This window comes from Triturus cristatus, chromosome 4_1, assembly GCF_964204655.1.
Source record: "Triturus cristatus chromosome 4_1, aTriCri1.1, whole genome shotgun sequence".
Classification (NCBI taxonomy): domain Eukaryota; kingdom Metazoa; phylum Chordata; class Amphibia; order Caudata; family Salamandridae; genus Triturus; species Triturus cristatus.
In genome coordinates, this window is record NC_140585.1 from 108,343,604 (window position 1) to 108,365,107 (window position 21,504).

Sequence of the window (21,504 nt, forward strand, 5' to 3'; positions counted from 1 at the left end):
TGCGCTCTACCACTGAGCTACATCCCCACTTCTGCAAGGTTTGACTGTATGATTGGAAACCCTGCATTGAACCGACGGCCACATCACCCCATTCGACTCTGCAGTATACAATGTCAGTCAGGAAAATCCTTCAGCCTTGTACCTGGATGATCTTCATGGTCTTATGTACAGATGCCTATATACAGCCTTCTTAGCGCAGTAGGCAGCGCGTCAGTCTCATAATCTGAAGGTCCTGAGTTCGATCCTCAGAGAGGGCATTTATTTCCTTCTTTTGGAATGCAAAATTCTCCGATTTTCTTGAAATGCGCAAACTATGCCTAGTTCAAAGATTTTTCCAAAGCAAATGTCTGACTATTTAAGTGGGGCTCTCACCCCAACTGCATGACAAACTTCTTCTTTCTGCATGATGGCAGGCTAGCCTTCTGGAAAAAAGCCAAGATAAGGAACAGAGGCTCCTGGAGATGCCGGGGATTGAACCCGGGACCTCATACATGCGAAGCATGCGCTCTACCACTGAGCTACATCCCCACTTTTGCACTCGAGCTGTTTGATGGATGCAGGGAATCCCTGAAACCCAGGGACTGCAAAGTCTCGATCATAATCAATGGAAGGTATTGTTTGAATAAAAGTGAAATATATGGAAATCGAAGCACAAAATCCTTCGAGCCGGATTTGAACCAGCGACCTAAGGATGTCTGACTTTATGCTACAGTCCTCCGCTCTACCAACTGAGCTATCGAAGGAGTGGCTGAAGTATCTTTCAGCGCTGTAATTATCTCTCGCTCAAGAAAGGTTGTGGGGGTGGGGATCAGGAGCAGATCGATGAAAATCATGAACATTACCTGCAGCTCCCTCTCAAAGTCACCAGTTCTTAGAGCACACTGTAAGGTACGTCTTATCACCCCAAAGGAGGATTTCAGACCAAAGTTCATGTTCTGTCTTGGCTTGGGGATAAGCAGGGGTGCTCCAAATTTCAATTTTACAGAAAGGAAAGGAACTTTGATACAAAGACCTTGGGCAGCATTGGTGGCAAATGGATGGCTGCGCGGAACCATGAAAGAAATGACAGAAAGTTATGGGAGTCATTACTACGCACCCAGCATCAAGAACGTGCATTTTGGATGCATTTTCAAAAGGAAAGAGAACGGAAAAATCTGTAGATTGAAGGTGATTGAGATAAACAAAATATTCCGTTTTTCTAAAAGCTACTGTAAAGAGTCTCTGGTTTAGAAGAAGAACCCTTACCAATGATCAAGAGAGATGCGACAGATTTCTATCATCAAAGCATTATGGTTGTCAAGATGAATCATCACTTTGATGTCTTCAACAAGTAGGATTCTTTTGATCTATAATCATCAAAAATGAGATAGCCCCATTTCATGGGATTTTTCAAGGCAAACGTCTGACAGATTAAGCGGGGTCCTCATCCCGGTTGGAGGACATATCTCTTCCTTCATCATGATGCCAGCCTAGCTTTCGGCCCAAAATCCAAGGTAAGCATGGCAAAAGTCTGGAGATGCCGGGGATTGAACCCGGGGCCTCATACATGCAAAGCATGCGCTCTACCACTGAGCTACATCCCCACTTCTGCAAGGTTTGACTGTATGATTGGAAACCCTGCATTGAACCGACGGCCACATCACCCCATTCGACTCTGCAGTATACAATGTCAGTCAGGAAAATCCTTCAGCCTTGTACCTGGATGATCTTCATGGTCTTATGTACAGATGCCTATATACAGCCTTCTTAGCGCAGTAGGCAGCGCGTCAGTCTCATAATCTGAAGGTCCTGAGTTCGATCCTCAGAGAGGGCATTTATTTCCTTCTTTTGGAATGCAAAATTCTCCGATTTTCTTGAAATGCGCAAACTATGCCTAGTTCAAAGATTTTTCCAAAGCAAATGTCTGACTATTTAAGTGGGGCTCTCACCCCAACTGCATGACAAACTTCTTCTTTCTGCATGATGGCAGGCTAGCCTTCTGGAAAAAAGCCAAGATAAGGAACACAGGCTCCTGGAGATGCCGGGGATTGAACCCGGGACCTCATACATGCGAAGCATGCGCTCTACCACTGAGCTACATCCCCACTTTTGCACTCGAGCTGTTTGATGGATGCAAGGAATCCCTGAAACCCAGGGACTGCAAAGTCTCGATCATAATCAATGGAAGGTATTGTTTGAATAAAAGTGAAATATATGGAAATCGAAGCACAAAATCCTTCGAGCCGGATTTGAACCAGCGACCTAAGGATGTCTGACTTTATGCTACAGTCCTCCGCTCTACCAACTGAGCTATCGAAGGAGTGGCTGAAGTATCTTTCAGCGCTGTAATTATCTCTCGCTCAAGAAAGGTTGTGGGGGTGGGGATCAGGAGCAGATCGATGAAAATCATGAACATTACCTGCAGCTCCCTCTCAAAGTCACCAGTTCTTAGAGCACACTGTAAGGTACGTCTTATCACCCCAAAGGAGGATTTCAGACCAAAGTTCATGTTCTGTCTTGGCTTGGGGATAAGCAGGGGTGCTCCAAATTTCAATTTTACAGAAAGGAAAGGAACTTTGATACAAAGACCTTGGGCAGCATTTGTGGCAAATGGATGGCTGCGCGGAACCATGAAAGAAATGACAGAAAGTTATGGGAGTCATTACTACGCACCCAGCATCAAGAACGTGCATTTTGGATGCATTTTCAAAAGGAAAGAGAACGGAAAAATCTGTAGATTGAAGGTGATTGAGATAAACAAAATATTCCGTTTTTCTAAAAGCTACTGTAAAGAGTCTCTGGTTTAGAAGAAGAACCCTTACCAATGATCAAGAGAGATGCGACAGATTTCTATCATCAAAGCATTATGGTTGTCAAGATGAATCATCACTTTGATGTCTTCAACAAGTAGGATTCTTTTGATCTATAATCATCAAAAATGAGATAGCCCCATTTCATGGGATTTTTCAAGGCAAACGTCTGACAGATTAAGCGGGGTCCTCATCCCGGTTGGAGGACATATCTCTTCCTTCATCATGATGCCAGCCTAGCTTTCGGCCCAAAATCCAAGGTAAGCATGGCAAAAGTCTGGAGATGCCGGGGATTGAACCCGGGGCCTCATACATGCAAAGCATGCGCTCTACCACTGAGCTACATCCCCACTTCTGCAAGGTTTGACTGTATGATTGGAAACCCTGCATTGAACCGACGGCCACATCACCCCATTCGACTCTGCAGTATACAATGTCAGTCAGGAAAATCCTTCAGCCTTGTACCTGGATGATCTTCATGGTCTTATGTACAGATGCCTATATACAGCCTTCTTAGCGCAGTAGGCAGCGCGTCAGTCTCATAATCTGAAGGTCCTGAGTTCGATCCTCAGAGAGGGCATTTATTTCCTTCTTTTGGAATGCAAAATTCTCCGATTTTCTTGAAATGCGCAAACTATGCCTAGTTCAAAGATTTTTCCAAAGCAAATGTCTGACTATTTAAGTGGGGCTCTCACCCCAACTGCATGACAAACTTCTTCTTTCTGCATGATGGCAGGCTAGCCTTCTGGAAAAAAGCCAAGATAAGGAACAGAGGCTCCTGGAGATGCCGGGGATTGAACCCGGGACCTCATACATGCGAAGCATGCGCTCTACCACTGAGCTACATCCCCACTTTTGCACTCGAGCTGTTTGATGGATGCAAGGAATCCCTGAAACCCAGGGACTGCAAAGTCTCGATCATAATCAATGGAAGGTATTGTTTGAATAAAAGTGAAATATATGGAAATCGAAGCACAAAATCCTTCGAGCCGGATTTGAACCAGCGACCTAAGGATGTCTGACTTTATGCTACAGTCCTCCGCTCTACCAACTGAGCTATCGAAGGAGTGGCTGAAGTATCTTTCAGCGCTGTAATTATCTCTCGCTCAAGAAAGGTTGTGGGGGTGGGGATCAGGAGCAGATCGATGAAAATCATGAACATTACCTGCAGCTCCCTCTCAAAGTCACCAGTTCTTAGAGCACACTGTAAGGTACGTCTTATCACCCCAAAGGAGGATTTCAGACCAAAGTTCATGTTCTGTCTTGGCTTGGGGATAAGCAGGGGTGCTCCAAATTTCAATTTTACAGAAAGGAAAGGAACTTTGATACAAAGACCTTGGGCAGCATTGGTGGCAAATGGATGGCTGCGCGGAACCATGAAAGAAATGACAGAAAGTTATGGGAGTCATTACTACGCACCCAGCATCAAGAACGTGCATTTTGGATGCATTTTCAAAAGGAAAGAGAACGGAAAAATCTGTAGATTGAAGGTGATTGAGATAAACAAAATATTCCGTTTTTCTAAAAGCTACTGTAAAGAGTCTCTGGTTTAGAAGAAGAACCCTTACCAATGATCAAGAGAGATGCGACAGATTTCTATCATCAAAGCATTATGGTTGTCAAGATGAATCATCACTTTGATGTCTTCAACAAGTAGGATTCTTTTGATCTATAATCATCAAAAATGAGATAGCCCCATTTCATGGGATTTTTCAAGGCAAACGTCTGACAGATTAAGCGGGGTCCTCATCCCGGTTGGAGGACATATCTCTTCCTTCATCATGATGCCAGCCTAGCTTTCGGCCCAAAATCCAAGGTAAGCATGGCAAAAGTCTGGAGATGCCGGGGATTGAACCCGGGGCCTCATACATGCAAAGCATGCGCTCTACCACTGAGCTACATCCCCACTTCTGCAAGGTTTGACTGTATGATTGGAAACCCTGCATTGAACCGACGGCCACATCACCCCATTCGACTCTGCAGTATACAATGTCAGTCAGGAAAATCCTTCAGCATTGTACCTGGATGATCTTCATGGTCTTATGTACAGATGCCTATATACAGCCTTCTTAGCGCAGTAGGCAGCGCGTCAGTCTCATAATCTGAAGGTCCTGAGTTCGATCCTCAGAGAGGGCATTTATTTCCTTCTTTTGGAATGCAAAATTCTCCGATTTTCTTGAAATGCGCAAACTATGCCTAGTTCAAAGATTTTTCCAAAGCAAATGTCTGACTATTTAAGTGGGGCTCTCACCCCAACTGCATGACAAACTTCTTCTTTCTGCATGATGGCAGGCTAGCCTTCTGGAAAAAAGCCAAGATAAGGAACAGAGGCTCCTGGAGATGCCGGGGATTGAACCCGGGACCTCATACATGCGAAGCATGCGCTCTACCACTGAGCTACATCCCCACTTTTGCACTCGAGCTGTTTGATGGATGCAAGGAATCCCTGAAACCCAGGGACTGCAAAGTCTCGATCATAATCAATGGAAGGTATTGTTTGAATAAAAGTGAAATATATGGAAATCGAAGCACAAAATCCTTCGAGCCGGATTTGAACCAGCGACCTAAGGATGTCTGACTTTATGCTACAGTCCTCCGCTCTACCAACTGAGCTATCGAAGGAGTGGCTGAAGTATCTTTCAGCGCTGTAATTATCTCTCGCTCAAGAAAGGTTGTGGGGGTGGGGATCAGGAGCAGATCGATGAAAATCATGAACATTACCTGCAGCTCCCTCTCAAAGTCACCAGTTCTTAGAGCACACTGTAAGGTACGTCTTATCACCCCAAAGGAGGATTTCAGACCAAAGTTCATGTTCTGTCTTGGCTTGGGGATAAGCAGGGGTGCTCCAAATTTCAATTTTACAGAAAGGAAAGGAACTTTGATACAAAGACCTTGGGCAGCATTGGTGGCAAATGGATGGCTGCGCGGAACCATGAAAGAAATGACAGAAAGTTATGGGAGTCATTACTACGCACCCAGCATCAAGAACGTGCATTTTGGATGCATTTTCAAAAGGAAAGAGAACGGAAAAATCTGTAGATTGAAGGTGATTGAGATAAACAAAATATTCCGTTTTTCTAAAAGCTACTGTAAAGAGTCTCTGGTTTAGAAGAAGAACCCTTACCAATGATCAAGAGAGATGCGACAGATTTCTATCATCAAAGCATTATGGTTGTCAAGATGAATCATCACTTTGATGTCTTCAACAAGTAGGATTCTTTTGATCTATAATCATCAAAAATGAGATAGCCCCATTTCATGGGATTTTTCAAGGCAAACGTCTGACAGATTAAGCGGGGTCCTCATCCCGGTTGGAGGACATATCTCTTCCTTCATCATGATGCCAGCCTAGCTTTCGGCCCAAAATCCAAGGTAAGCATGGCAAAAGTCTGGAGATGCCGGGGATTGAACCCGGGGCCTCATACATGCAAAGCATGCGCTCTACCACTGAGCTACATCCCCACTTCTGCAAGGTTTGACTGTATGATTGGAAACCCTGCATTGAACCGACGGCCACATCACCCCATTCGACTCTGCAGTATACAATGTCAGTCAGGAAAATCCTTCAGCCTTGTACCTGGATGATCTTCATGGTCTTATGTACAGATGCCTATATACAGCCTTCTTAGCGCAGTAGGCAGCGCGTCAGTCTCATAATCTGAAGGTCCTGAGTTCGATCCTCAGAGAGGGCATTTATTTCCTTCTTTTGGAATGCAAAATTCTCCGATTTTCTTGAAATGCGCAAACTATGCCTAGTTCAAAGATTTTTCCAAAGCAAATGTCTGACTATTTAAGTGGGGCTCTCACCCCAACTGCATGACAAACTTCTTCTTTCTGCATGATGGCAGGCTAGCCTTCTGGAAAAAAGCCAAGATAAGGAACAGAGGCTCCTGGAGATGCCGGGGATTGAACCCGGGACCTCATACATGCAAAGCATGCGCTCTACCACTGAGCTACATCCCCACTTTTGCACTCGAGCTGTTTGATGGATGCAAGGAATCCCTGAAACCCAGGGACTGCAAAGTCTCGATCATAATCAATGGAAGGTATTGTTTGAATAAAAGTGAAAGATATGGAAATCGAAGCAAAAAATCCTTCGAGCCGGATTTGAACCAGCGACCTAAGGATGTCTGACTTTATGCTACAGTCCTCCGCTCTACCAACTGAGCTATCGAAGGAGTGGCTGAAGTATCTTTCAGCGCTGTAATTATCTCTCGCTCAAGAAAGGTTGTGGGGGTGGGGATCAGGAGCAGATCGATGAAAATCATGAACATTACCTGCAGCTCCCTCTCAAAGTCACCAGTTCTTAGAGCACACTGTAAGGTACGTCTTATCACCCCAAAGGAGGATTTCAGACCAAAGTTCATGTTCTGTCTTGGCTTGGGGATAAGCAGGGGTGCTCCAAATTTCAATTTTACAGAAAGGAAAGGAACTTTGATACAAAGACCTTGGGCAGCATTGGTGGCAAATGGATGGCTGCGCGGAACCATGAAAGAAATGACAGAAAGTTATGGGAGTCATTACTACGCACCCAGCATCAAGAACGTGCATTTTGGATGCATTTTCAAAAGGAAAGAGAACGGAAAAATCTGTAGATTGAAGGTGATTGAGATAAACAAAATATTCCGTTTTTCTAAAAGCTACTGTAAAGAGTCTCTGGTTTAGAAGAAGAACCCTTACCAATGATCAAGAGAGATGCGACAGATTTCTATCATCAAAGCATTATGGTTGTCAAGATGAATCATCACTTTGATGTCTTCAACAAGTAGGATTCTTTTGATCTATAATCATCAAAAATGAGATAGCCCCATTTCATGGGATTTTTCAAGGCAAACGTCTGACAGATTAAGCGGGGTCCTCATCCCGGTTGGAGGACATATCTCTTCCTTCATCATGATGCCAGCCTAGCTTTCGGCCCAAAATCCAAGGTAAGCATGGCAAAAGTCTGGAGATGCCGGGGATTGAACCCGGGGCCTCATACATGCAAAGCATGCGCTCTACCACTGAGCTACATCCCCACTTCTGCAAGGTTTGACTGTATGATTGGAAACCCTGCATTGAACCGACGGCCACATCACCCCATTCGACTCTGCAGTATACAATGTCAGTCAGGAAAATCCTTCAGCATTGTACCTGGATGATCTTCATGGTCTTATGTACAGATGCCTATATACAGCCTTCTTAGCGCAGTAGGCAGCGCGTCAGTCTCATAATCTGAAGGTCCTGAGTTCGATCCTCAGAGAGGGCATTTATTTCCTTCTTTTGGAATGCAAAATTCTCCGATTTTCTTGAAATGCGCAAACTATGCCTAGTTCAAAGATTTTTCCAAAGCAAATGTCTGACTATTTAAGTGGGGCTCTCACCCCAACTGCATGACAAACTTCTTCTTTCTGCATGATGGCAGGCTAGCCTTCTGGAAAAAAGCCAAGATAAGGAACAGAGGCTCCTGGAGATGCCGGGGATTGAACCCGGGACCTCATACATGCAAAGCATGCGCTCTACCACTGAGCTACATCCCCACTTTTGCACTCGAGCTGTTTGATGGATGCAAGGAATCCCTGAAACCCAGGGACTGCAAAGTCTCGATCATAATCAATGGAAGGTATTGTTTGAATAAAAGTGAAAGATATGGAAATCGAAGCAAAAAATCCTTCGAGCCGGATTTGAACCAGCGACCTAAGGATGTCTGACTTTATGCTACAGTCCTCCGCTCTACCAACTGAGCTATCGAAGGAGTGGCTGAAGTATCTTTCAGCGCTGTAATTATCTCTCGCTCAAGAAAGGTTGTGGGGGTGGGGATCAGGAGCAGATCGATGAAAATCATGAACATTACCTGCAGCTCCCTCTCAAAGTCACCAGTTCTTAGAGCACACTGTAAGGTACGTCTTATCACCCCAAAGGAGGATTTCAGACCAAAGTTCATGTTCTGTCTTGGCTTGGGGATAAGCAGGGGTGCTCCAAATTTCAATTTTACAGAAAGGAAAGGAACTTTGATACAAAGACCTTGGGCAGCATTGGTGGCAAATGGATGGCTGCGCGGAACCATGAAAGAAATGACAGAAAGTTATGGGAGTCATTACTACGCACCCAGCATCAAGAACGTGCATTTTGGATGCATTTTCAAAAGGAAAGAGAACGGAAAAATCTGTAGATTGAAGGTGATTGAGATAAACAAAATATTCCGTTTTTCTAAAAGCTACTGTAAAGAGTCTCTGGTTTAGAAGAAGAACCCTTACCAATGATCAAGAGAGATGCGACAGATTTCTATCATCAAAGCATTATGGTTGTCAAGATGAATCATCACTTTGATGTCTTCAACAAGTAGGATTCTTTTGATCTATAATCATCAAAAATGAGATAGCCCCATTTCATGGGATTTTTCAAGGCAAACGTCTGACAGATTAAGCGGGGTCCTCATCCCGGTTGGAGGACATATCTCTTCCTTCATCATGATGCCAGCCTAGCTTTCGGCCCAAAATCCAAGGTAAGCATGGCAAAAGTCTGGAGATGCCGGGGATTGAACCCAGGGCCTCATACATGCAAAGCATGCGCTCTACCACTGAGCTACATCCCCACTTCTGCAAGGTTTGACTGTATGATTGGAAACCCTGCATTGAACCGACGGCCACATCACCCCATTCGACTCTGCAGTATACAATGTCAGTCAGGAAAATCCTTCAGCATTGTACCTGGATGATCTTCATGGTCTTATGTACAGATGCCTATATACAGCCTTCTTAGCGCAGTAGGCAGCGCGTCAGTCTCATAATCTGAAGGTCCTGAGTTCGATCCTCAGAGAGGGCATTTATTTCCTTCTTTTGGAATGCAAAATTCTCCGATTTTCTTGAAATGCGCAAACTATGCCTAGTTCAAAGATTTTTCCAAAGCAAATGTCTGACTATTTAAGTGGGGCTCTCACCCCAACTGCATGACAAACTTCTTCTTTCTGCATGATGGCAGGCTAGCCTTCTGGAAAAAAGCCAAGATAAGGAACAGAGGCTCCTGGAGATGCCGGGGATTGAACCCGGGACCTCATACATGCGAAGCATGCGCTCTACCACTGAGCTACATCCCCACTTTTGCACTCGAGCTGTTTGATGGATGCAAGGAATCCCTGAAACCCAGGGACTGCAAAGTCTCGATCATAATCAATGGAAGGTATTGTTTGAATAAAAGTGAAATATATGGAAATCGAAGCACAAAATCCTTCGAGCCGGATTTGAACCAGCGACCTAAGGATGTCTGACTTTATGCTACAGTCCTCCGCTCTACCAACTGAGCTATCGAAGGAGTGGCTGAAGTATCTTTCAGCGCTGTAATTATCTCTCGCTCAAGAAAGGTTGTGGGGGTGGGGATCAGGAGCAGATCGATGAAAATCATGAACATTACCTGCAGCTCCCTCTCAAAGTCACCAGTTCTTAGAGCACACTGTAAGGTACGTCTTATCACCCCAAAGGAGGATTTCAGACCAAAGTTCATGTTCTGTCTTGGCTTGGGGATAAGCAGGGGTGCTCCAAATTTCAATTTTACAGAAAGGAAAGGAACTTTGATACAAAGACCTTGGGCAGCATTGGTGGCAAATGGATGGCTGCGCGGAACCATGAAAGAAATGACAGAAAGTTATGGGAGTCATTACTACGCACCCAGCATCAAGAACGTGCATTTTGGATGCATTTTCAAAAGGAAAGAGAACGGAAAAATCTGTAGATTGAAGGTGATTGAGATAAACAAAATATTCCGTTTTTCTAAAAGCTACTGTAAAGAGTCTCTGGTTTAGAAGAAGAACCCTTACCAATGATCAAGAGAGATGCGACAGATTTCTATCATCAAAGCATTATGGTTGTCAAGATGAATCATCACTTTGATGTCTTCAACAAGTAGGATTCTTTTGATCTATAATCATCAAAAATGAGATAGCCCCATTTCATGGGATTTTTCAAGGCAAACGTCTGACAGATTAAGCGGGGTCCTCATCCCGGTTGGAGGACATATCTCTTCCTTCATCATGATGCCAGCCTAGCTTTCGGCCCAAAATCCAAGGTAAGCATGGCAAAAGTCTGGAGATGCCGGGGATTGAACCCGGGGCCTCATACATGCAAAGCATGCGCTCTACCACTGAGCTACATCCCCACTTCTGCAAGGTTTGACTGTATGATTGGAAACCCTGCATTGAACCGACGGCCACATCACCCCATTCGACTCTGCAGTATACAATGTCAGTCAGGAAAATCCTTCAGCCTTGTACCTGGATGATCTTCATGGTCTTATGTACAGATGCCTATATACAGCCTTCTTAGCGCAGTAGGCAGCGCGTCAGTCTCATAATCTGAAGGTCCTGAGTTCGATCCTCAGAGAGGGCATTTATTTCCTTCTTTTGGAATGCAAAATTCTCCGATTTTCTTGAAATGCGCAAACTATGCCTAGTTCAAAGATTTTTCCAAAGCAAATGTCTGACTATTTAAGTGGGGCTCTCACCCCAACTGCATGACAAACTTCTTCTTTCTGCATGATGGCAGGCTAGCCTTCTGGAAAAAAGCCAAGATAAGGAACAGAGGCTCCTGGAGATGCCGGGGATTGAACCCGGGACCTCATACATGCAAAGCATGCGCTCTACCACTGAGCTACATCCCCACTTTTGCACTCGAGCTGTTTGATGGATGCAAGGAATCCCTGAAACCCAGGGACTGCAAAGTCTCGATCATAATCAATGGAAGGTATTGTTTGAATAAAAGTGAAAGATATGGAAATCGAAGCAAAAAATCCTTCGAGCCGGATTTGAACCAGCGACCTAAGGATGTCTGACTTTATGCTACAGTCCTCCGCTCTACCAACTGAGCTATCGAAGGAGTGGCTGAAGTATCTTTCAGCGCTGTAATTATCTCTCGCTCAAGAAAGGTTGTGGGGGTGGGGATCAGGAGCAGATCGATGAAAATCATGAACATTGCCTGCAGCTCCCTCTCAAAGTCACCAGTTCTTAGAGCACACTGTAAGGTACGTCTTATCACCCCAAAGGAGGATTTCAGACCAAAGTTCATGTTCTGTCTTGGCTTGGGGATAAGCAGGGGTGCTCCAAATTTCAATTTTACAGAAAGGAAAGGAACTTTGATACAAAGACCTTGGGCAGCATTGGTGGCAAATGGATGGCTGCGCGGAACCATGAAAGAAATGACAGAAAGTTATGGGAGTCATTACTACGCACCCAGCATCAAGAACGTGCATTTTGGATGCATTTTCAAAAGGAAAGAGAACGGAAAAATCTGTAGATTGAAGGTGATTGAGATAAACAAAATATTCCGTTTTTCTAAAAGCTACTGTAAAGAGTCTCTGGTTTAGAAGAAGAACCCTTACCAATGATCAAGAGAGATGCGACAGATTTCTATCATCAAAGCATTATGGTTGTCAAGATGAATCATCACTTTGATGTCTTCAACAAGTAGGATTCTTTTGATCTATAATCATCAAAAATGAGATAGCCCCATTTCATGGGATTCTTCAAGGCAAACGTCTGACAGATTAAGCGGGGTCCTCATCCCGGTTGGAGGACATATCTCTTCCTTCATCATGATGCCAGCCTAGCTTTCGGCCCAAAATCCAAGGTAAGCATGGCAAAAGTCTGGAGATGCCGGGGATTGAACCCGGGGCCTCATACATGCAAAGCATGCGCTCTACCACTGAGCTACATCCCCACTTCTGCAAGGTTTGACTGTATGATTGGAAACCCTGCATTGAACCGACGGCCACATCACCCCATTCGACTCTGCAGTATACAATGTCAGTCAGGAAAATCCTTCAGCCTTGTACCTGGATGATCTTCATGGTCTTATGTACAGATGCCTATATACAGCCTTCTTAGCGCAGTAGGCAGCGCGTCAGTCTCATAATCTGAAGGTCCTGAGTTCGATCCTCAGAGAGGGCATTTATTTCCTTCTTTTGGAATGCAAAATTCTCCGATTTTCTTGAAATGCGCAAACTATGCCTAGTTCAAAGATTTTTCCAAAGCAAATGTCTGACTATTTAAGTGGGGCTCTCACCCCAACTGCATGACAAACTTCTTCTTTCTGCATGATGGCAGGCTAGCCTTCTGGAAAAAAGCCAAGATAAGGAACAGAGGCTCCTGGAGATGCCGGGGATTGAACCCGGGACCTCATACATGCAAAGCATGCGCTCTACCACTGAGCTACATCCCCACTTTTGCACTCGAGCTGTTTGATGGATGCAAGGAATCCCTGAAACCCAGGGACTGCAAAGTCTCGATCATAATCAATGGAAGGTATTGTTTGAATAAAAGTGAAAGATATGGAAATCGAAGCAAAAAATCCTTCGAGCCGGATTTGAACCAGCGACCTAAGGATGTCTGACTTTATGCTACAGTCCTCCGCTCTACCAACTGAGCTATCGAAGGAGTGGCTGAAGTATCTTTCAGCGCTGTAATTATCTCTCGCTCAAGAAAGGTTGTGGGGGTGGGGATCAGGAGCAGATCGATGAAAATCATGAACATTGCCTGCAGCTCCCTCTCAAAGTCACCAGTTCTTAGAGCACACTGTAAGGTACGTCTTATCACCCCAAAGGAGGATTTCAGACCAAAGTTCATGTTCTGTCTTGGCTTGGGGATAAGCAGGGGTGCTCCAAATTTCAATTTTACAGAAAGGAAAGGAACTTTGATACAAAGACCTTGGGCAGCATTGGTGGCAAATGGATGGCTGCGCGGAACCATGAAAGAAATGACAGAAAGTTATGGGAGTCATTACTACGCACCCAGCATCAAGAACGTGCATTTTGGATGCATTTTCAAAAGGAAAGAGAACGGAAAAATCTGTAGATTGAAGGTGATTGAGATAAACAAAATATTCCGTTTTTCTAAAAGCTACTGTAAAGAGTCTCTGGTTTAGAAGAAGAACCCTTACCAATGATCAAGAGAGATGCAACAGATTTCTATCATCAAAGCATTATGGTTGTCAAGATGAATCATCACTTTGATGTCTTCAACAAGTAGGATTCTTTTGATCTATAATCATCAAAAATGAGATAGCCCCATTTCATGGGATTTTTCAAGGCAAACGTCTGACAGATTAAGCGGGGTCCTCATCCCGGTTGGAGGACATATCTCTTCCTTCATCATGATGCCAGCCTAGCTTTCGGCCCAAAATCCAAGGTAAGCATGGCAAAAGTCTGGAGATGCCGGGGATTGAACCCGGGGCCTCATACATGCAAAGCATGCGCTGTACCACTGAGCTACATCCCCACTTCTGCAAGGTTTGACTGTATGATTGGAAACCCTGCATTGAACCGACGGCCACATCACCCCATTCGACTCTGCAGTATACAATGTCAGTCAGGAAAATCCTTCAGCATTGTACCTGGATGATCTTCATGGTCTTATGTACAGATGCCTATATACAGCCTTCTTAGCGCAGTAGGCAGCGCGTCAGTCTCATAATCTGAAGGTCCTGAGTTCGATCCTCAGAGAGGGCATTTATTTCCTTCTTTTGGAATGCAAAATTCTCCGATTTTCTTGAAATGCGCAAACTATGCCTAGTTCAAAGATTTTTCCAAAGCAAATGTCTGACTATTTAAGTGGGGCTCTCACCCCAACTGCATGACAAACTTCTTCTTTCTGCATGATGGCAGGCTAGCCTTCTGGAAAAAAGCCAAGATAAGGAACAGAGGCTCCTGGAGATGCCGGGGATTGAACCCGGGACCTCATACATGCGAAGCATGCGCTCTACCACTGAGCTACATCCCCACTTTTGCACTCGAGCTGTTTGATGGATGCAAGGAATCCCTGAAACCCAGGGACTGCAAAGTCTCGATCATAATCAATGGAAGGTATTGTTTGAATAAAAGTGAAATATATGGAAATCGAAGCACAAAATCCTTCGAGCCGGATTTGAACCAGCGACCTAAGGATGTCTGACTTTATGCTACAGTCCTCCGCTCTACCAACTGAGCTATCGAAGGAGTGGCTGAAGTATCTTTCAGCGCTGTAATTATCTCTCGCTCAAGAAAGGTTGTGGGGGTGGGGATCAGGAGCAGATCGATGAAAATCATGAACATTACCTGCAGCTCCCTCTCAAAGTCACCAGTTCTTAGAGCACACTGTAAGGTACGTCTTATCACCCCAAAGGAGGATTTCAGACCAAAGTTCATGTTCTGTCTTGGCTTGGGGATAAGCAGGGGTGCTCCAAATTTCAATTTTACAGAAAGGAAAGGAACTTTGATACAAAGACCTTGGGCAGCATTGGTGGCAAATGGATGGCTGCGCGGAACCATGAAAGAAATGACAGAAAGTTATGGGAGTCATTACTACGCACCCAGCATCAAGAACGTGCATTTTGGATGCATTTTCAAAAGGAAAGAGAACGGAAAAATCTGTAGATTGAAGGTGATTGAGATAAACAAAATATTCCGTTTTTCTAAAAGCTACTGTAAAGAGTCTCTGGTTTAGAAGAAGAACCCTTACCAATGATCAAGAGAGATGCGACAGATTTCTATCATCAAAGCATTATGGTTGTCAAGATGAATCATCACTTTGATGTCTTCAACAAGTAGGATTCTTTTGATCTATAATCATCAAAAATGAGATAGCCCCATTTCATGGGATTTTTCAAGGCAAACGTCTGACAGATTAAGCGGGGTCCTCATCCCGGTTGGAGGACATATCTCTTCCTTCATCATGATGCCAGCCTAGCTTTCGGCCCAAAATCCAAGGTAAGCATGGCAAAAGTCTGGAGATGCCGGGGATTGAACCCGGGGCCTCATACATGCAAAGCATGCGCTCTACCACTGAGCTACATCCCCACTTCTGCAAGGTTTGACTGTATGATTGGAAACCCTGCATTGAACCGACGGCCACATCACCCCATTCGACTCTGCAGTATACAATGTCAGTCAGGAAAATCCTTCAGCCTTGTACCTGGATGATCTTCATGGTCTTATGTACAGATGCCTATATACAGCCTTCTTAGCGCAGTAGGCAGCGCGTCAGTCTCATAATCTGAAGGTCCTGAGTTCGATCCTCAGAGAGGGCATTTATTTCCTTCTTTTGGAATGCAAAATTCTCCGATTTTCTTGAAATGCGCAAACTATGCCTAGTTCAAAGATTTTTCCAAAGCAAATGTCTGACTATTTAAGTGGGGCTCTCACCCCAACTGCATGACAAACTTCTTCTTTCTGCATGATGGCAGGCTAGCCTTCTGGAAAAAAGCCAAGATAAGGAACAGAGGCTCCTGGAGATGCCGGGGATTGAACCCGGGACCTCATACATGCAAAGCATGCGCTCTACCACTGAGCTACATCCCCACTTTTGCACTCGAGCTGTTTGATGGATGCAAGGAATCCCTGAAACCCAGGGACTGCAAAGTCTCGATCATAATCAATGGAAGGTATTGTTTGAATAAAAGTGAAAGATATGGAAATCGAAGCAAAAAATCCTTCGAGCCGGATTTGAACCAGCGACCTAAGGATGTCTGACTTTATGCTACAGTCCTCCGCTCTACCAACTGAGCTATCGAAGGAGTGGCTGAAGTATCTTTCAGCGCTGTAATTATCTCTCGCTCAAGAAAGGTTGTGGGGGTGGGGATCAGGAGCAGATCGATGAAAATCATGAACATTACCTGCAGCTCCCTCTCAAAGTCACCAGTTCTTAGAGCACACTGTAAGGTACGTCTTATCACCCCAAAGGAGGATTTCAGACCAAAGTTCATGTTCTGTCTTGGCTTGGGGATAAGCAGGGGTGCTCCAAATTTCAATTTTACAGAAAGGAAAGGAACTTTGATACAAAGACCTTGGGCAGCATTGGTGGCAAATGGATGGCTGCGCGGAACCATGAAAGAAATGACAGAAAGTTATGGGAGTCATTACTACGCACCCAGCATCAAGAACGTGCATTTTGGATGCATTTTCAAAAGGAAAGAGAACGGAAAAATCTGTAGATTGAAGGTGATTGAGATAAACAAAATATTCCGTTTTTCTAAAAGCTACTGTAAAGAGTCTCTGGTTTAGAAGAAGAACCCTTACCAATGATCAAGAGAGATGCGACAGATTTCTATCATCAAAGCATTATGGTTGTCAAGATGAATCATCACTTTGATGTCTTCAACAAGTAGGATTCTTTTGATCTATAATCATCAAAAATGAGATAGCCCCATTTCATGGGATTTTTCAAGGCAAACGTCTCGCAGATTAAGCGGGGTCCTCATCCCGGTTGGAGGACATATCTCTTCCTTCATCATGATGCCAGCCTAGCTTTCGGCCCAAAATCCAAGGTAAGCATGGCAAAAGTCTGGAGATGCCGGGGATTGAACCCGGGGCCTCATACATGCAAAGCATGCGCTCTACCACTGAGCTACATCCCCACTTCTGCAAGGTTTGACTGTATGATTGGAAACCCTGCATTGAACCGACGGCCACATCACCCCATTCGACTCTGCAGTATACAATGTCAGTCAGGAAAATCCTTCAGCATTGTACCTGGATGATCTTCATGGTCTTATGTACAGATGCCTATATACAGCCTTCTTAGCGCAGTAGGCAGCGCGTCAGTCTCATAATCTGAAGGTCCTGAGTTCGATCCTCAGAGAGGGCATTTATTTCCTTCTTTTGGAATGCAAAATTCTCCGATTTTCTTGAAATGCGCAAACTATGCCTAGTTCAAAGATTTTTCCAAAGCAAATGTCTGACTATTTAAGTGGGGCTCTCACCCCAACTGCATGACAAACTTCTTCTTTCTGCATGATGGCAGGCTAGCCTTCTGGAAAAAAGCCAAGATAAGGAACAGAGGCTCCTGGAGATGCCGGGGATTGAACCCGGGACCTCATACATGCAAAGCATGCGCTCTACCACTGAGCTACATCCCCACTTTTGCACTCGAGCTGTTTGATGGATGCAAGGAATCCCTGAAACCCAGGGACTGCAAAGTCTCGATCATAATCAATGGAAGGTATTGTTTGAATAAAAGTGAAAGATATGGAAATCGAAGCAAAAAATCCTTCGAGCCGGATTTGAACCAGCGACCTAAGGATGTCTGACTTTATGCTACAGTCCTCCGCTCTACCAACTGAGCTATCGAAGGAGTGGCTGAAGTATCTTTCAGCGCTGTAATTATCTCTCGCTCAAGAAAGGTTGTGGGGGTGGGGATCAGGAGCAGATCGATGAAAATCATGAACATTACCTGCAGCTCCCTCTCAAAGTCACCAGTTCTTAGAGCACACTGTAAGGTACGTCTTATCACCCCAAAGGAGGATTTCAGACCAAAGTTCATGTTCTGTCTTGGCTTGGGGATAAGCAGGGGTGCTCCAAATTTCAATTTTACAGAAAGGAAAGGAACTTTGATACAAAGACCTTGGGCAGCATTGGTGGCAAATGGATGGCTGCGCGGAACCATGAAAGAAATGACAGAAAGTTATGGGAGTCATTACTACGCACCCAGCATCAAGAACGTGCATTTTGGATGCATTTTCAAAAGGAAAGAGAACGGAAAAATCTGTAGATTGAAGGTGATTGAGATAAACAAAATATTCCGTTTTTCTAAAAGCTACTGTAAAGAGTCTCTGGTTTAGAAGAAGAACCCTTACCAATGATCAAGAGAGATGCGACAGATTTCTATCATCAAAGCATTATGGTTGTCAAGATGAATCATCACTTTGATGTCTTCAACAAGTAGGATTCTTTTGATCTATAATCATCAAAAATGAGATAGCCCCATTTCATGGGATTTTTCAAGGCAAACGTCTGACAGATTAAGCGGGGTCCTCATCCCGGTTGGAGGACATATCTCTTCCTTCATCATGATGCCAGCCTAGCTTTCGGCCCAAAATCCAAGGTAAGCATGGCAAAAGTCTGGAGATGCCGGGGATTGAACCCAGGGCCTCATACATGCAAAGCATGCGCTCTACCACTGAGCTACATCCCCACTTCTGCAAGGTTTGACTGTATGATTGGAAACCCTGCATTGAACCGACGGCCACATCACCCCATTCGACTCTGCAGTATACAATGTCAGTCAGGAAAATCCTTCAGCCTTGTACCTGGATGATCTTCATGGTCTTATGTACAGATGCCTATATACAGCCTTCTTAGCGCAGTAGGCAGCGCGTCAGTCTCATAATCTGAAGGTCCTGAGTTCGATCCTCAGAGAGGGCATTTATTTCCTTCTTTTGGAATGCAAAATTCTCCGATTTTCTTGAAATGCGCAAACTATGCCTAGTTCAAAGATTTTTCCAAAGCAAATGTCTGACTATTTAAGTGGGGCTCTCACCCCAACTGCATGACAAACTTCTTCTTTCTGCATGATGGCAGGCTAGCCTTCTGGAAAAAAGCCAAGATAAGGAACAGAGGCTCCTGGAGATGCCGGGGATTGAACCCGGGACCTCATACATGCAAAGCATGCGCTCTACCACTGAGCTACATCCCCACTTTTGCACTCGAGCTGTTTGATGGATGCAAGGAATCCCTGAAACCCAGGGACTGCAAAGTCTCGATCATAATCAATGGAAGGTATTGTTTGAATAAAAGTGAAAGATATGGAAATCGAAGCAAAAAATCCTTCGAGCCGGATTTGAACCAGCGACCTAAGGATGTCTGACTTTATGCTACAGTCCTCCGCTCTACCAACTGAGCTATCGAAGGAGTGGCTGAAGTATCTTTCAGCGCTGTAATTATCTCTCGCTCAAGAAAGGTTGTGGGGGTGGGGATCAGGAGCAGATCGATGAAAATCATGAACATTACCTGCAGCTCCCTCTCAAAGTCACCAGTTCTTAGAGCACACTGTAAGGTACGTCTTATCACCCCAAAGGAGGATTTCAGACCAAAGTTCATGTTCTGTCTTGGCTTGGGGATAAGCAGGGGTGCTCCAAATTTCAATTTTACAGAAAGGAAAGGAACTTTGATACAAAGACCTTGGGCAGCATTGGTGGCAAATGGATGGCTGCGCGGAACCATGAAAGAAATGACAGAAAGTTATGGGACTCATTACTACGCACCCAGCATCAAGAAAGTGCATTTTGGATGCATTTTCAAAAGGAAAGAGAACGGAAAAATCTGTAGATTGAAGGTGATTGAGATAAACAAAATATTCCGTTTTTCTAAAAGCTACTGTAAAGAGTCTCTGGTTTAGAAGAAGAACCCTTACCAATGATCAAGAGAGATGCGACAGATTTCTATCATCAAAGCATTATGGTTGTCAAGATGAATCATCACTTTGATGTCTTCAACAAGTAGGATTCTTTTGATCTATAATCATCAAAAATGAGATAGCCCCATTTCATGGGATTTTTCAAGGCAAACGTCTGACAGATTAAGCGGGGTCCTCATCCCGGTTGGAGGACATATCTCTTCCTTCATCATGATGCCAGCCTAGCTTTCGGCCCAAAATCCAAGGTAAGCATGGCAAAAGTCTGGAGATGCCGGGGATTGAACCCGGGGCCTCATACATGCAAAGCATGCGCTCTACCACTGAGCTACATCCCCACTTCTGCAAGGTTTGACTGTATGATTGGAAACCCTGCATTGAACCGACGGCCACATCACCCCATTCGACTCTGCAGTATACAATGTCAGTCAGGAAAATCCTTCAGCATTGTACCTGGATGATCTTCATGGTCTTATGTACAGATGCCTATATACAGCCTTCTTAGCGCAGTAGGCAGCGCGTCAGTCTCATAATCTGAAGGTCCTGAGTTCGATCCTCAGAGAGGGCATTTATTTCCTTCTTTTGGAATGCAAAATTCTCCGATTTTCTTGAAATGCGCAAACTATGCCTAGTTCAAAGATTTTTCCAAAGCAAATGTCTGACTATTTAAGTGGGGCTCTCACCCCAACTGCATGACAAACTTCTTCTTTCTGCATGATGGCAGGCTAGCCTTCTGGAAAAAAGCCAAGATAAGGAACAGAGGCTCCTGGAGATGCCGGGGATTGAACCCGGGACCTCATACATGCAAAGCATGCGCTCTACCACTGAGCTACATCCCCACTTTTGCACTCGAGCTGTTTGATGGATGCAAGGAATCCCTGAAACCCAGGGACTGCAAAGTCTCGATCATAATCAATGGAAGGTATTGTTTGAATAAAAGTGAAAGATATGGAAATCGAAGCAAAAAATCCTTCGAGCCGGATTTGAACCAGCGACCTAAGGATGTCTGACTTTATGCTACAGTCCTCCGCTCTACCAACTGAGCTATCGAAGGAGTGGCTGAAGTATCTTTCAGCGCTGTAATTATCTCTCGCTCAAGAAAGGTTGTGGGGGTGGGGATCAGGAGCAGATCGATGAAAATCATGAACATTACCTGCAGCTCCCTCTCAAAGTCACCAGTTCTTAGAGCACACTGTAAGGTACGTCTTATCACCCCAAAGGAGGATTTCAGACCAAAGTTCATGTTCTGTCTTGGCTTGGGGATAAGCAGGGGTGCTCCAAATTTCAATTTTACAGAAAGGAAAGGAACTTTGATACAAAGACCTTGGGCAGCATTGGTGGCAAATGGATGGCTGCGCGGAACCATGAAAGAAATGACAGAAAGTTATGGGACTCATTACTACGCACCCAGCATCAAGAACGTGCATTTTGGATGCATTTTCAAAAGGAAAGAGAACGGAAAAATCTGTAGATTGAAGGTGATTGAGATAAACAAAATATTCCGTTTTTCTAAAAGCTACTGTAAAGAGTCTCTGGTTTAGAAGAAGAACCCTTACCAATGATCAAGAGAGATGCGACAGATTTCTA

At 44.5% G+C, this 21,504-nt stretch overlaps 34 non-coding genes across 34 annotated transcripts; 14 read left to right on the forward strand and 20 right to left on the reverse strand.

Moving 5' to 3' along the window:
• Positions 1–184: 184 nt before the first annotated feature.
• Positions 185–257, forward strand: TRNAM-CAU (transfer RNA methionine (anticodon CAU)). The gene has a single exon. It is a non-coding gene; the product is annotated as a tRNA-Met (tRNA).
• A 199-nt stretch (positions 258–456) lies between these two features.
• On the reverse strand, positions 457–528 carry TRNAA-CGC (transfer RNA alanine (anticodon CGC)). The gene has a single exon. It is a non-coding gene; the product is annotated as a tRNA-Ala (tRNA).
• A 129-nt stretch (positions 529–657) lies between these two features.
• Positions 658–743, reverse strand: TRNAY-GUA (transfer RNA tyrosine (anticodon GUA)). Its single transcript is given in 2 exon segments — positions 658–693; positions 707–743. It is a non-coding gene; the product is annotated as a tRNA-Tyr (tRNA).
• A 997-nt stretch (positions 744–1,740) lies between these two features.
• TRNAM-CAU (transfer RNA methionine (anticodon CAU)) lies at positions 1,741–1,813 on the forward strand. The gene has a single exon. It is a non-coding gene; the product is annotated as a tRNA-Met (tRNA).
• A 199-nt stretch (positions 1,814–2,012) lies between these two features.
• TRNAA-CGC (transfer RNA alanine (anticodon CGC)) lies at positions 2,013–2,084 on the reverse strand. Its single transcript has one exon. It is a non-coding gene; the product is annotated as a tRNA-Ala (tRNA).
• Positions 2,085–2,213: 129 nt separating this feature from the next.
• TRNAY-GUA (transfer RNA tyrosine (anticodon GUA)) lies at positions 2,214–2,299 on the reverse strand. The gene is given in 2 exon segments: positions 2,214–2,249; positions 2,263–2,299. It is a non-coding gene; the product is annotated as a tRNA-Tyr (tRNA).
• Positions 2,300–3,296: 997 nt separating this feature from the next.
• Positions 3,297–3,369, forward strand: TRNAM-CAU (transfer RNA methionine (anticodon CAU)). Its single transcript has one exon. It is a non-coding gene; the product is annotated as a tRNA-Met (tRNA).
• A 199-nt stretch (positions 3,370–3,568) lies between these two features.
• On the reverse strand, positions 3,569–3,640 carry TRNAA-CGC (transfer RNA alanine (anticodon CGC)). Its single transcript has one exon. It is a non-coding gene; the product is annotated as a tRNA-Ala (tRNA).
• A 129-nt stretch (positions 3,641–3,769) lies between these two features.
• TRNAY-GUA (transfer RNA tyrosine (anticodon GUA)) lies at positions 3,770–3,855 on the reverse strand. Its single transcript is given in 2 exon segments — positions 3,770–3,805; positions 3,819–3,855. It is a non-coding gene; the product is annotated as a tRNA-Tyr (tRNA).
• A 997-nt stretch (positions 3,856–4,852) lies between these two features.
• On the forward strand, positions 4,853–4,925 carry TRNAM-CAU (transfer RNA methionine (anticodon CAU)). Its single transcript has one exon. It is a non-coding gene; the product is annotated as a tRNA-Met (tRNA).
• Positions 4,926–5,124: 199 nt separating this feature from the next.
• TRNAA-CGC (transfer RNA alanine (anticodon CGC)) lies at positions 5,125–5,196 on the reverse strand. Its single transcript has one exon. It is a non-coding gene; the product is annotated as a tRNA-Ala (tRNA).
• A 129-nt stretch (positions 5,197–5,325) lies between these two features.
• On the reverse strand, positions 5,326–5,411 carry TRNAY-GUA (transfer RNA tyrosine (anticodon GUA)). The gene is given in 2 exon segments: positions 5,326–5,361; positions 5,375–5,411. It is a non-coding gene; the product is annotated as a tRNA-Tyr (tRNA).
• Positions 5,412–6,408: 997 nt separating this feature from the next.
• Positions 6,409–6,481, forward strand: TRNAM-CAU (transfer RNA methionine (anticodon CAU)). The gene has a single exon. It is a non-coding gene; the product is annotated as a tRNA-Met (tRNA).
• Positions 6,482–6,881: 400 nt separating this feature from the next.
• TRNAY-GUA (transfer RNA tyrosine (anticodon GUA)) lies at positions 6,882–6,967 on the reverse strand. Its single transcript is given in 2 exon segments — positions 6,882–6,917; positions 6,931–6,967. It is a non-coding gene; the product is annotated as a tRNA-Tyr (tRNA).
• Positions 6,968–7,964: 997 nt separating this feature from the next.
• Positions 7,965–8,037, forward strand: TRNAM-CAU (transfer RNA methionine (anticodon CAU)). The gene has a single exon. It is a non-coding gene; the product is annotated as a tRNA-Met (tRNA).
• Positions 8,038–8,437: 400 nt separating this feature from the next.
• Positions 8,438–8,523, reverse strand: TRNAY-GUA (transfer RNA tyrosine (anticodon GUA)). Its single transcript is given in 2 exon segments — positions 8,438–8,473; positions 8,487–8,523. It is a non-coding gene; the product is annotated as a tRNA-Tyr (tRNA).
• Positions 8,524–9,520: 997 nt separating this feature from the next.
• TRNAM-CAU (transfer RNA methionine (anticodon CAU)) lies at positions 9,521–9,593 on the forward strand. Its single transcript has one exon. It is a non-coding gene; the product is annotated as a tRNA-Met (tRNA).
• Positions 9,594–9,792: 199 nt separating this feature from the next.
• TRNAA-CGC (transfer RNA alanine (anticodon CGC)) lies at positions 9,793–9,864 on the reverse strand. The gene has a single exon. It is a non-coding gene; the product is annotated as a tRNA-Ala (tRNA).
• A 129-nt stretch (positions 9,865–9,993) lies between these two features.
• Positions 9,994–10,079, reverse strand: TRNAY-GUA (transfer RNA tyrosine (anticodon GUA)). The gene is given in 2 exon segments: positions 9,994–10,029; positions 10,043–10,079. It is a non-coding gene; the product is annotated as a tRNA-Tyr (tRNA).
• A 997-nt stretch (positions 10,080–11,076) lies between these two features.
• Positions 11,077–11,149, forward strand: TRNAM-CAU (transfer RNA methionine (anticodon CAU)). The gene has a single exon. It is a non-coding gene; the product is annotated as a tRNA-Met (tRNA).
• A 400-nt stretch (positions 11,150–11,549) lies between these two features.
• On the reverse strand, positions 11,550–11,635 carry TRNAY-GUA (transfer RNA tyrosine (anticodon GUA)). The gene is given in 2 exon segments: positions 11,550–11,585; positions 11,599–11,635. It is a non-coding gene; the product is annotated as a tRNA-Tyr (tRNA).
• Positions 11,636–12,632: 997 nt separating this feature from the next.
• On the forward strand, positions 12,633–12,705 carry TRNAM-CAU (transfer RNA methionine (anticodon CAU)). The gene has a single exon. It is a non-coding gene; the product is annotated as a tRNA-Met (tRNA).
• A 400-nt stretch (positions 12,706–13,105) lies between these two features.
• Positions 13,106–13,191, reverse strand: TRNAY-GUA (transfer RNA tyrosine (anticodon GUA)). Its single transcript is given in 2 exon segments — positions 13,106–13,141; positions 13,155–13,191. It is a non-coding gene; the product is annotated as a tRNA-Tyr (tRNA).
• A 997-nt stretch (positions 13,192–14,188) lies between these two features.
• TRNAM-CAU (transfer RNA methionine (anticodon CAU)) lies at positions 14,189–14,261 on the forward strand. Its single transcript has one exon. It is a non-coding gene; the product is annotated as a tRNA-Met (tRNA).
• A 199-nt stretch (positions 14,262–14,460) lies between these two features.
• On the reverse strand, positions 14,461–14,532 carry TRNAA-CGC (transfer RNA alanine (anticodon CGC)). Its single transcript has one exon. It is a non-coding gene; the product is annotated as a tRNA-Ala (tRNA).
• A 129-nt stretch (positions 14,533–14,661) lies between these two features.
• TRNAY-GUA (transfer RNA tyrosine (anticodon GUA)) lies at positions 14,662–14,747 on the reverse strand. The gene is given in 2 exon segments: positions 14,662–14,697; positions 14,711–14,747. It is a non-coding gene; the product is annotated as a tRNA-Tyr (tRNA).
• Positions 14,748–15,744: 997 nt separating this feature from the next.
• On the forward strand, positions 15,745–15,817 carry TRNAM-CAU (transfer RNA methionine (anticodon CAU)). The gene has a single exon. It is a non-coding gene; the product is annotated as a tRNA-Met (tRNA).
• Positions 15,818–16,217: 400 nt separating this feature from the next.
• Positions 16,218–16,303, reverse strand: TRNAY-GUA (transfer RNA tyrosine (anticodon GUA)). The gene is given in 2 exon segments: positions 16,218–16,253; positions 16,267–16,303. It is a non-coding gene; the product is annotated as a tRNA-Tyr (tRNA).
• Positions 16,304–17,300: 997 nt separating this feature from the next.
• TRNAM-CAU (transfer RNA methionine (anticodon CAU)) lies at positions 17,301–17,373 on the forward strand. The gene has a single exon. It is a non-coding gene; the product is annotated as a tRNA-Met (tRNA).
• A 400-nt stretch (positions 17,374–17,773) lies between these two features.
• On the reverse strand, positions 17,774–17,859 carry TRNAY-GUA (transfer RNA tyrosine (anticodon GUA)). Its single transcript is given in 2 exon segments — positions 17,774–17,809; positions 17,823–17,859. It is a non-coding gene; the product is annotated as a tRNA-Tyr (tRNA).
• A 997-nt stretch (positions 17,860–18,856) lies between these two features.
• Positions 18,857–18,929, forward strand: TRNAM-CAU (transfer RNA methionine (anticodon CAU)). Its single transcript has one exon. It is a non-coding gene; the product is annotated as a tRNA-Met (tRNA).
• Positions 18,930–19,329: 400 nt separating this feature from the next.
• Positions 19,330–19,415, reverse strand: TRNAY-GUA (transfer RNA tyrosine (anticodon GUA)). The gene is given in 2 exon segments: positions 19,330–19,365; positions 19,379–19,415. It is a non-coding gene; the product is annotated as a tRNA-Tyr (tRNA).
• A 997-nt stretch (positions 19,416–20,412) lies between these two features.
• Positions 20,413–20,485, forward strand: TRNAM-CAU (transfer RNA methionine (anticodon CAU)). The gene has a single exon. It is a non-coding gene; the product is annotated as a tRNA-Met (tRNA).
• Positions 20,486–20,885: 400 nt separating this feature from the next.
• TRNAY-GUA (transfer RNA tyrosine (anticodon GUA)) lies at positions 20,886–20,971 on the reverse strand. Its single transcript is given in 2 exon segments — positions 20,886–20,921; positions 20,935–20,971. It is a non-coding gene; the product is annotated as a tRNA-Tyr (tRNA).
• Between the last annotated feature and the right edge of the window lie 533 nt (positions 20,972–21,504).